The sequence below is a fragment of the Schistocerca cancellata genome, chromosome 7 (assembly GCF_023864275.1).
Source record: "Schistocerca cancellata isolate TAMUIC-IGC-003103 chromosome 7, iqSchCanc2.1, whole genome shotgun sequence".
Taxonomy (NCBI): Eukaryota; Metazoa; Arthropoda; class Insecta; order Orthoptera; family Acrididae; genus Schistocerca; species Schistocerca cancellata.
This window is the reverse complement of record NC_064632.1, coordinates 317,231,645-317,244,154: the sequence shown is the minus strand read 5'-3', so window position 1 is coordinate 317,244,154 and position 12,510 is coordinate 317,231,645.

Below are 12,510 nucleotides of genomic sequence, written 5' to 3'. Positions count from 1 at the left end.
AGTTAGGTTTTAGTAGTTCTAAGTTCTAGGGGACTTATGACCACAGCAGTTGAGTCCCATAGTGCTCAGAGCCATTTGAACCATTTTTGTAATGAATGCTGAATTTCTTCTTGTTTATGGTTTTTTCAGTGTGTTTATTGCAAAACATACTTATACTTACTTTTCAATCATAAACGGTTGTCCATTGTCACGCAATATCGAAACATAGCACCGAATACTGGTGCTGTTAATTCACAAAAAATAGTGGTACTGGTAGTGAGATTCGGTCCAGAGACCGGGTGGAAATAAAAGTAAGTGCTTACTCCCTCGGCTGCTGATTGGGTGAACACTAGAACACTAGATGCCATACAAATGATACAGCATGAAGACACCTATAATTTTCAGACTCCAGTTCATTAAAAACAGTTGAGCGCTGTGTCTTGTTGTTTACACGTTCTTAACTCATAGTTCTGACCTGCACAACCTGTCAACACAAGTCAAATCACTGTGGTGACAACTAGTGGTACTGGCAGTGAGATTCGGTCCAGAGACCTGGTGGTAATAAAATTTAGTGCTTACTCCCTCGGCTGCTGATTGGGTGAACACTAGATGCCATACAAATGATACAGCATGAAGACACCTATAATTTTCAGACTCCAGTTCATTAAAAACAGTTGAGCGCTGTGTCTTGTTGTTTACACGTGCTTAACTCATAGTTCTGACCTGCACAACCTGTCAACACAAGTCAAATCACTGTGGTGACAACTAGTGGTACTGGCAGTGAGATTCGGTCCAGAGACCTGGTGGTAATAAAATTTAGTGCTTACTCCCTCGGCTGCTGATTGGGTGAACACTAGATGCCATACAAATGATACAGCATGAAGACACCTATAATTTTCAGACTCCAGTTCATTAAAAACAGTTGAGCGCTGTGTCTTGTTGTTTACACGTGCTTAACTCATAGTTCTGACCTGCACAACCTGTCAACACAAGTCAAATCACTGTGGTGACAACTAGTGGTACTGGCAGTGAGATTCGGTCCAGAGACCTGGTGGTAATAAAATTTAGTGCTTACTCCCTCGGCTGCTGATTGGGTGAACACTAGATGCCATACAAATGATACAGCATGAAGACACCTATAATTTTCAGACTCCAGTTCATTAAAAACAGTTGAGCGCTGTGTCTTGTTGTTTACACGTGCTTAACTCATAGTTCTGACCTGCACAACCTGTCAACACAAGTCAAATCACTGTGGTGACAACTAGTGGTACTGGCAGTGAGATTCGGTCCAGAGACCTGGTGGTAATAAAATTTAGTGCTTACTCCCTCGGCTGCTGATTGGGTGAACACTAGATGCCATACAAATGATACAGCATGAAGACACCTATAATTTTCGGACTCCAGTTTATTAAAAACAGTTGAGCGCTGCTTCTTGTTGTTTACAGGTGTTTAAGTCATAGTTCTGACCTGCACAACCTTTCAACACAAATCAAATCACTGTGGTGACAACTAGTGGTACTGGCAGTGAGATTCGGTCCAGAGACCTGGTGGTAATAAAATTTAGTGCTTACTCCCTCGGCTGCTGATTGGGTGAACACTAGATGCCATACAAATGATACAGCATGAAGACACCTATAATTTTCGGACTCCAGTTTATTAAAAACAGTTGAGCGCTGCTTCTTGTTGTTTACACGTGTTTAAGTCATAGTTCTGACCTGCACAACCTTTCAACACAAATCAAATCACTGTGGTGACAACTAGTGGTACTGGCAGTGAGATTCGGTCCAGAGACCTGGTGGTAATAAAATTTAGTGCTTACTCCCTCGGCTGCTGATTGGGTGAACACTAGATGCCATACAAATGATACAGCATGAAGACACCTATAATTTTCGGACTCCAGTTTATTAAAAACAGTTGAGCGCTGCTTCTTGTTGTTTACACGTGTTTAAGTCATAGTTCTGACCTGCACAACCTTTCAACACAAATCAAATCACTGTGGTGACAACTAGTGGTACTGGCAGTGAGATTCGGTCCAGAGACCTGGTGGTAATAAAATTTAGTGCTTACTCCCTCGGCTGCTGATTGGGTGAACACTAGATGCCATACAAATGATACAGCATGAAGACACCTATAATTTTCGGACTCCAGTTTATTAAAAACAGTTGAGCGCTGCTTCTTGTTGTTTACACGTGTTTAAGTCATAGTTCTGACCTGCACAACCTTTCAACACAAATCAAATCACTGTGGTGACAACTAGTGGTACTGGCAGTGAGATTCGGTCCAGAGACCTGGTGGTAATAAAATTTAGTGCTTACTCCCTCGGCTGCTGATTGGGTGAACACTAGATGCCATACAAATGATACAGCATGAAGACACCTATAATTTTCGGACTCCAGTTTATTAAAAACAGTTGAGCGCTGCTCCTTGTTGTTTACACGTTTTTAAGTCATAGTTCTGACCTGCACAACCTGTCAACACAAATCAAATCACTGTGGTGAGAACTAGTGGTACTGGCAGTGAGATTCGGTCCAGAGGCCTGGTGGTAATAAAATTTAGTGCTTGCTCCGTCGGCTGCTGATTGGGTGAACACTAGATGCCATACAAATGATACAGCATGAAGACACCTATAATTTTCGGACTCCAGTTTATTAAGAACAGTTGAGCGCTGCTTCTTGTTGTTTACACGTGTTTAAGTCATAGTTCTGACCTGCACAACCTTTCAACACAAATCAAATCACTGTGGTGACAACTAGTGGTACTGGCAGTGAGATTCGGTCCAGAGACCTGGTGGTAATAAAATTTAGTGCTTACTCCCTCGGCTGCTGATTGGGTGAACACTAGATGCCATACAAATGATACAGCATGAAGACACCTATAATTTTCGGACTCCAGTTTATTAAAAACAGTTGAGCGCTGCTTCTTGTTGTTTACACGTGTTTATGTCATAGTTCTGACCTGCACAACCTTTCAACACAAATCAAATCACTGTGGTGACAACTAGTGGTACTGGCAGTGAGATTCGGTCCAGAGACCTGGTGGTAATAAAATTTAGTGCTTACTCCCTCGTCTGCTGATTGGGTGAACCCTAGATGCCATACAAATGATACAACATGAAGACACCTATAATTTTCGGACTCCAGTTTATTAAAAACAGTTGAGCGCTGCGTCTTGTTGTTTACCCGTGCTTAAGTCATAGTTCTGACCTGCACAACCTGTCAACACAAATCAAATCACTGTGGTGAAGTTCGTACAGTCCCGTTCTAAGCACAGCTCATCTGCGCTCACAACAGGACAACAGCTTTGGCTGTTCCCTCTGAATGCTACACAAGAAGAAACTGAATAACCAATGCAAAGTTAAAACAAGTGTGGATAAATATCCTATGTCAAGTTCGCTATTTTCTTTTTTTATCATCGGTTTCCGCTAACTGACTAGCCATTTGCAGTTCTTGAGCAATTTCCTAAGTCTCCTTTCGCCTGACTAGGCACATTTATGTTACTCTTTTACGTACATGTGCCCAAGATCTGAAGATGGCTCGTCAGTGAACTGAAACTGGTAATCAATAAAGCAAATTTTCAAACATGATGCAGGATTTTTGTCCATACATGCTTTAGATCAACAGATTTCGTATTTCCCCACTGACAATGCCAATGAATAATGTAAACATGCCTAGGCAGGCCAAAGAAAACTGTAGAAAACTGCTCAAGATATGAAGAAGGCTCATCAGCGAGCATAAACCAATAATCAGTTTAGGCCTTTTAAAGATCACAAAGGCGTGGTTGTAAGGTGGCGGTATAAATGGTTAGATTCTCATCTTACATGAGAGCTTTATATATCACAACAAGACAGTGAATATGACACCTAACCCTAATTTGGTGACTATGAGAACATTTCCCCACCAGTATGCAATGCAAAAAGGGATGACAGTCAATCTACGGTGATTAACAAACCGTTCCTAAACAATGCATACATTCGAGCGGAAGGTGGAACAGGCAATGCGAGTTGCTATTAGTTTTGAAAAGCCAGCCGTACAACGGTGTAGCGAAGGCGCGCTGTGGGGGTTACGATGCAAACCACTAGAGATGGGCAAACTCGTTCATCCTTGGGAACTAGTTCACTGCTGATCGTTCTTTTTTGGGAACCGTTCATTTTTACTCGTTCACCGTTCATTTGTGCTTGGTATATGGTTCTTATGAAAAATTGAAAACTAGTAGTGTAGGTGACTGAAGGATGGAGGGCACCAAGAGGGAGCACTTGCCTGCCCCCTGGAGTATACAGTTTTTATTCATTACAGATTTCTTACACACTTTTAGAAGCAATTTCTGTGATTCTGCAGAACCTCTCGTTTAGCCAAATGTAGCCTTGTGTGGCTGATCGCGGGGAGATAATATGGGGTGGCGCACGGAAAACCGGCCCCGAGTACAGACTGCTCGCCAATTACGGACGATGTGTTGCCCGTTACGTCCAGATACAACAAACAGACAAAAATGTAATAACTAGGCAGTGAAGAAATAACAAGTTAATGCAAGCAACAATTGCGAAACAATCGATGACAATGTGTAGAGGGCTGGAGAAGAGAACACGAAAATCTCACGCGACGCGCATGGGATATTGCTCATGTAGTCTTGTAAACCTGTTGGTGGCTGTTTCCCAACTTAATAGACCACAAGGGTCTTGTATAAAATTCTTCGTTTCAACTTTCACTACATAGCTATGCTACGTTGTAAACAATAATCGTTTACACCATCGTCTCTGAGTTCGTAGGCGAACTAGAGACTTTATGGAAGCATAAAATAAAATGTGTTTTCTCATACTTGCGTCACATACTTAGTAAAAATTAGGTTTTTATGTTGCATTATTAAAGCTAATGCAGCAATAATAATAATTAAGTTCGCAGTAATAAAGTTTTTTGTTTGAAAGCTTCTTCTGAACAAATGTTTTTGAGATAATTGGTAAATACGATTTTATGGCAATCTATGTTTTTTCAAATGGAGAGGCACCGCCTTTCCTACTGAGCCAAAATGACCCTCAACCCACTTTTTTATTTGTTTTTCAAAGAAACCAAACTAGCAGGTAATGCAAATTGGAAACAACCAAACTTAAAAATAATTAGTGCCTTCCAAAATGTAATGTTTTGTATACGAAAGATACACGAAAATCGTTTTATATGAGTTTTCTTAACTAAAAATTAACCAAATTATTGAAAGTTAGCTGCTAAATCAAGTCGATGAAACCAAAAAAAATACATGAATAACAAAAAACTTGCCTTGTTATAAGTATTTCTTCTGCTGTTCATCGATATAATGAAGTGAGGTGATATGCCATTTTGTTACCTGGAAAGACGTACCTATTACATACAACGTAATTTTTATGTAATTTACGTAACTATAAAATACTTTTTGATTACCGGTCGTGGACGCTGAATAGCCAGAACCAAGCGCAAGAACAGTTTGGAACACATGTAAAACAGGCGAGCGCAGTGAACGAAACGAACAACTGGATACTGAACTAACTAGGAGCAGTCGGCAGTGGGACTGACACAGGTGGTCACGCGAAGAACGACGAGTGCGGCCGAGGGAGACCGATACTGAGACGAGCTCGAGACCGAGGCTGGAACGAGAGCTGCCGAAGTGATCGCCGCGACCGAAGTGAACTAGTGAACTATGAACCGATCGTTCCTCGTTCCCGGGAACTACAAGTAGACCGCCGCGACCGCAGTGAACCATGAACCTTTCGTTCCTCGTTCCCAGGAACTATAAGTAGACCGCCGCGACCGAAGTGAACTATGAACCGATCGTTCCTGGGAATTCTTTCCTCGGTCCTTTCGTTCATCTTGGTGAACCGTTCCTTTGCACCCGTTCGTTCGCTAACTACCCATCTCTACAAACCACTTGAAGGGGTAGCAGGAGGATGGTCAGCGACCCAGGCCAGGTGATTTGGGCCGGAGGACTGCGTGTAGCCGCACATCTGCACAAGGGATAGAGAAAACGCTTTAGAAAGCTGCGTTTCGGAATTCCAACAGGATACAAACAAGAGCCAGTGATGCGTTTCGTCCAGCGAGTGCAACACACGGAAAGGTCAATGTACTTTAGGCGTCTAGAACGGGCACAAAACGTCCGATTGACGAAAACTCACTAGGAAGGAGAAAAATACTGAAGTTTTGACGCAGTTTGATGGAAGGGACATTGCGATTGGTAGAGAGAGTTTCTACAAAATAAGAGAAACGCTCCTATTGGTCGAAAAGGGCCGTGACGTAAAAGACGAATGAGCCCAAGTAGGGGGAGGCAGTTCTGCCAGGAGTAGGACAAGAGAGAAATTTTCGAGTTATCTTCTATAAACTGGCGTCAAGTGCAGAACGGAGCGCTTAAGGGGACCACACCCTGCCTATCTAACCCATGTTAATTTAGGCAAGTATTTGACCCATTTCTGAAAAAAACTATTTGATGCAGGACCTATATATTTTTACTGTATGTTACATGATGCTAATAGAGTCATCTGTACCAAAATATACTTTATCCATTTTATAGTTTTTAGGAAATACGTTTTTTAAATTTATTAATAAAAATATTAAGTTTTTTTCTGCAGAAAATATTTTTTGTGAACTTCATAATGGGGTAATATTAATTAATGTTGTACCAGAGGTGGCTTTTTATGTTATGCAGTGTCTCTGAAAATTTCAGTTATTTATCTATGATAGTTTCTGATATAATGGGGCATATGTATTGAGAATTTTAGTTTGTGGTAAATTGACTTTTAAGAAAAAACTTTTGAAGTTTGTTACTTGACGTTAATCAAAACTGTCCTGCTGCATATGATGTCACTTCTTTGGCCTCTAGCAGGTCTCCCAGCTTCTTTTTCACATATCTGAATGTTAGTCTTGCTTTCTTGGCCATATTAGATGCAGACCTGTCTGCATCAGCTATCCTGATTTTATCGCAATGTCATAGTCCAGTGCCGGCCGGAGTGGCCGAGCGGTTAAAGGCGCTACAGTCTGGAACCGCACGACCGCTACGGTCGCAGGTTCGAATCCTGCCTCGGGCATGGATGTGTGTGATGTCCTTAGGTTAGTTAGGTTTAAGTAGTTCTAAGTTCTAGGGGACTTATGACCACAGCAGTTGAGTCCCATAGTGCTCAGAGCCATTTGAACCATTTTTTTCATAGCCCAGCGATCATATTTTCACCAGGATTAATTCCTAGCTTTTTCAGTACACAAAACTTTCCAATATTACCACAACTGAATGTAATAACAGCATCATGAACTCCTAGTTTCATTCTATGCATGCCTACAAAAACAGTTTTAGGAAGGCGGTTCCATATTATGGTGTTGAAACATTGATTTGGGTTCTGTGTCTGCCCATGCAGACATTTCCTTAGAAGGTCAGGATGAGTCAAGTCTCTGAAAATAGGTTTAATTGCTGTAATAACAGCAGCAGGAAGAGAATGCTGGTGAAAATAAGATTCTCCAGTTGCCTGAGCCCTATTGTATTTGCACCACGAATTTTCTTCTGATGGGCACACTCCATGACATGGCCTTCATTGGCTCCAGATTTTCTTTATTTTTCTTAATTTCTTGCCCAGAGTATACCTGTAAGTTTTCTATAACAACTACCCGCAATCACACTAACCGAATGTTTGAAAGCGTGTTGTTTACAAACAGCAGAAACAAAAGAATACCGACCGTTGCATTCCAAGGATAGCCAACACACTCGGGAGTAAAAAGAACCCCTAACGTGCAATGTAGGGGATATAAAGATGAAAAATATATGCAGAAAAGTGGGTGACAGAAAAGTGGGCATGGCACATAAACACACGTGGTAGGAAAATGCTCTTTAAATTCTCGAAAAACTTTCTTTTCAGCAAAATCCTTATCAGAGTACTTAAATAAAACCTTAATCTACCGAAATATGGTGAAAACAGAAAATCGATTTTTTTCGACCCGAACCACGGTGTGGTCCCCTTAACGCTCTGTACGTTGCAGAGAACAAATTTGTATGGACACTGCGTTCACAGTGGCTGCACTACGCCTAGAAATTAGCTGTAGCAACGTTTAGCTCCAACTGTGGAGAATCTAACCAGCCAAATTAGTTAACTGTTCTTGTGAGAACTGAGAGGGCACTATAATATGCATGCTGCTCCAACCATGCACATGTATATCGCCACATAATAAGACTAGGGCTAAGTACATGTTTCCTCGCATATCAAGAAACATAGGGAAAGTTTCTGCTGGAAAGTTCAGCAAAGGCCAGATTAGTTTTGTTGAAATTTCAGTGGGAGAGAGCAGCCTTGCAGCTTAAGGTAAATACCGCGTGCAGAGGCATAAACTTTGTTGGTTCACCAGCTTGCGTCCTTTGTAAACTCAGGTGGCCATGGGTAATCTTGCGCTCAAATTTGTCACTTGACTAACCACCCACCGTAGACTTGATTGTCATCCTAAATAGTACCGAACTCTGAACCGGAATCGGAAGATTTTCGTAGTACTGACTAACATCATAACGTATGTGTAGGAGCAATTTTGTAAAGAAACTTCCAATGAAACTTTCATAATATTGTGTTTAGGATTAATGACCCTTCAGAGAGTTAATATTTAACATGGTTGTGTGTAAAATTATTTCACTTTTTGACGTTGGCAAGATGCGTTATCCATTGCGCTGTTTTCATGTTGTCGAGTTGAAAACTGTGTGAAAGCGTGTAATTTTGTGAGAAAAATTGCTACATTAAACTTGTCATTTCACCTTACACAGTTGTTCTCAATTCTAGAATAAGCAAAACCACGCCTTACACGGCCTTCTTGAACGGAATTCAGAAATTTCTTGCGGATCAATAGACAAGTCTTCGAAATATTTGTACACATGGTGGAGGGACACATTTATAACATTTCAACATTCGTCTGCAACACCACGTCTCAAATGCTTTGATTGTCTTCTGTTCCGGTTTTCCCTCAGTCCATATTTCATTACCGTACAATGCTCCGCACCAAACATACGTTCTCAGAAATCCCTTTCTCAGATTAACGCTTATATTTGATACTGTAGACTTCTCTTGACCAGGAATGCCCTTTCTTTAAGTGCTAGTCGGCATTTTATGCCCCTTTTGCTCCGTCCATCATGTGTTATTTTGCTGCTAAGCCAGCAGAATTCCTTAACTTCATCTTTAGCGTGATCCACAATTCCGGTGTTGAATTCCTGGCTGTTCACATTTGTTATTTCTCACTACTTTCGTCTTTCTTCGATTTACTCTTTGTCCATATCCTGTACTCATTAGCCTGCTCATTCCACTCAGTAGATCCTGCAGGTCTTCCACGACTTTCACTGAAGACAGCAATGACATCAGCAAATATTATCATTGGTATTCTTTTACCTTCAATTTTAGTTCCACTCCTGAACCTTTCTTTTATTTCCGTCATTGCTTATTCGATGTATAAATTTAAACATAGGGGCGAAAGTCCATATCCCTGTATTACGCCCTTTTTAATTCGAGCAAAAAAAAAAATGGTTCAAATGGCTCTGAGCACTATGGGGCTTAACATCTGAGGTCATCAGTCCCCTAGAACTTAGAACTACTTAAACCTAACTAACCTAAGAACATCACTCACATCCATGCCCGAGGCAGGATCCGAACCTGCGACCGTAGCAGTCACGCGGTTACGGACTGAAGCGCCTAGAACCGCCCGGCCACAGCGGCCTGCTATAATTCGAGCACTTTGTTCTTTGTTATCTACTCTTGTTATGTACAGGCTGTACATTACCCATCTCTCACTATAGCTTACTCCTATTTCCTTAGAATTACGTATATTTTGCACCATTTGACATTGTGTAATCCTTTTTCCAGGTCCTAAAGCGAGACTGATCGTCATGTAACACATCGCCAATTTTATTTTCCCTTAGAGTACCAGTCACAATTCCAACTCTTGATTCTTTGTTGCTAATTCTTCGAACAATGGGCTGCGAGTTACTCAACTTTGAAGTAACGTAATAATTATGACCAATGACGGCGAGATAACTTCCTCCTGATCAAGCTGTGATTTGAGGGCTACAATTTGAGGTAAAAAAACACTTTTTGCTAATAATTTCCCTGCAGTCGTTTGAGAACAGTTGCACAGCAAAGAAGCATGCGAATCCAAAAATGTGGCGTTTTATTTTTTATGCTTCAAGTAAAACGTTTTACAAAAAAGTACTTCAGCAACTTTGTTTCATTTACATATAGTGCGTTCTCTCAGTAAGACAGCAGATGGGTCAGCTTTCAGCTTCCTGCTTTCCTTGAATCAAACCAAGATGTGGACACGATTCTTTGCGTGGCACAGCAAGTAAGTGCCCCGGAACGAGTCCACGACAAATAATTGCTGCAACGAGTCTTAACAATGCATCACAGTGCGTACTAAGCCCCTCAAGACTCACAAGAGCAGTGTATTTTTTTTATTTGCGCCATCGCAGCCAGCCACCGATGCCTATTAAACCACTCACGAAAACAGCCACACACACACACACACACACACACACACACACACAACACACACACACACACATACATACATACATACATGCACCCACGATTGGTTCAAAATGGTTCAAATGGGTCTGAGCACTATGGGACTTACATCTTAGGTCATCAGTTCCCTAGAACTAAGAGCTACTTAAACCTAACTAACCTAAGGACATCACACACATCCATGCCCGAGGCAGGATTCGAACCTGCGACCGTAGCAGTCACGCGGTTCTGGACTGCAGCGCCTAGAACCGAACGGCCACTGCGGCCGGCACCCACGATTTACAGAGAATATCTATATTCGTCGTAAACATATTACTTACATCAACATGTGCTCTCATGTGTTGTGTGAGATGTTACTCCAAACGCCAATTCAATACGGAACAAATAACATTCATGCCACCAGACAACCCTCCTACCAAAATGACATGGTACTGGTGTAGCCCTGGGGGAGTCCATCCTATTGTTCCAAAGGGCTGGTCGCGTCAGTTGGGTGTCGCTTGTTAATTTGCTGACATCGGGTGTTCTTTTTACCAAGTGTTTACTGCATAGCATCGCCCCAGTCTTCACGCACCATAGATGCAGAGAATTTTTTTATCATTAGGCAAGCTTGTGTGTATGAAATGATGACATCAAATTTTCGGCAAAAGAAGCACACCAGGAAGAATAAAATCTCAATACAACTGTGCTTGAGAGCGCGGCAGGAACTGCTTGGTATTGCAGCCACTCAAAAATGAGAATAATGATGGAAGGGAAATAACGTAGCTCCAAGTACTTCCCAAAGCTTCATTACTTTAGAAATGTGCAGAAAAAGAAAAATTTTACTTTTAAGTGATGTTGTCAAACAAGTTGTTAGTAAAATCTGAAGATGGCCTCACTTATTCGAAACCTCAGTTAAATAAAAAACGTAATCCAGATTATGTGATTTTAAAGTAATAGAACAAGAACTCTGTTATCTCCTGCGAAACAATGGCGCTTTTCTGATCGTGTTTACTCTTCAGTGGTGAACACCCGACGTTACTTTCCGTTCTGACGAACGTTGCGCCAAGCGTGGCTCTGCATTGGTAACCGAAGACTGTGAGCAGGGCGATCTTCGGTCGGCCCGTACGTCTCCTTGCTGACTGTCCACACCAGTGCTTCCGATGCGGCTGCCAACTGCTTAAAAAACGAGAGGAACAGCGCCGAAGCGCGCCGAAATGAAGAAAGTTTGGCTGCAGTGAGGACCGGCAGGAAGGTGGCTGTCTGTGCAGGGCAGCAATCGGGAGTCCGCGAAGTTCGTGACAGCTGCGCCCAGTCGGCAAGTCATTCAGAATGGCGGTGCGGGGACTCCCCCACGGCCGCGGCGTGACAGACTTCCGACGAGGCCTGACGGAAACTGCCGAGCGCACGAGGTGCCACGACGTGGACACTCGTTTGGAAGAGAGCCGTCTGTTTATCTTCGCGTGTTACACACTGTGCATATGCTTCACGTCTCTCGCATGCGGGTGCCCAGAGCTAATAGTTTAAGGGCATGGTACTAGAGGAGGGGTGACGCCATTTTAGCTTTTTCTTCCACGAGAGACATCAAATTGATTAATGTATTTCATATAGCTTGAATAGTTCGGAGAGATATATTCTCGAAGCAACTACTTTAAGGCAATAATGCGTGAATACAGTTTGGAAGTTGTAACACTTATATCGATTATTAGCAGGTTTATATTAGGTAACTGTGTATTTACGATTTTATAGAATGTGTTCTTTGTTAGTTAAGGTCATTGATTTGTGACAGGAAATTTAAAGCTTGTGATGTTTATATGGAAAAGGGTCAAATGGTTCAAATGGCTCTGAGCACTATGGGACTTAACATCTATGGTCATCAGTCCCCTAGAACTTAGAACTACTTAAACCTAACTAACCTAAGGACATCACACAACACCCAGTCATCACGATATGGAAAAGGAGAAATGATTGTCTAAAATATGAAATTTTATAATATGTGTATATGTATAAGGAAAAGAATGTATATTGGAAGCTGTGTCATGCTTAGGACACTTGTATTGTAAAATGTAAAA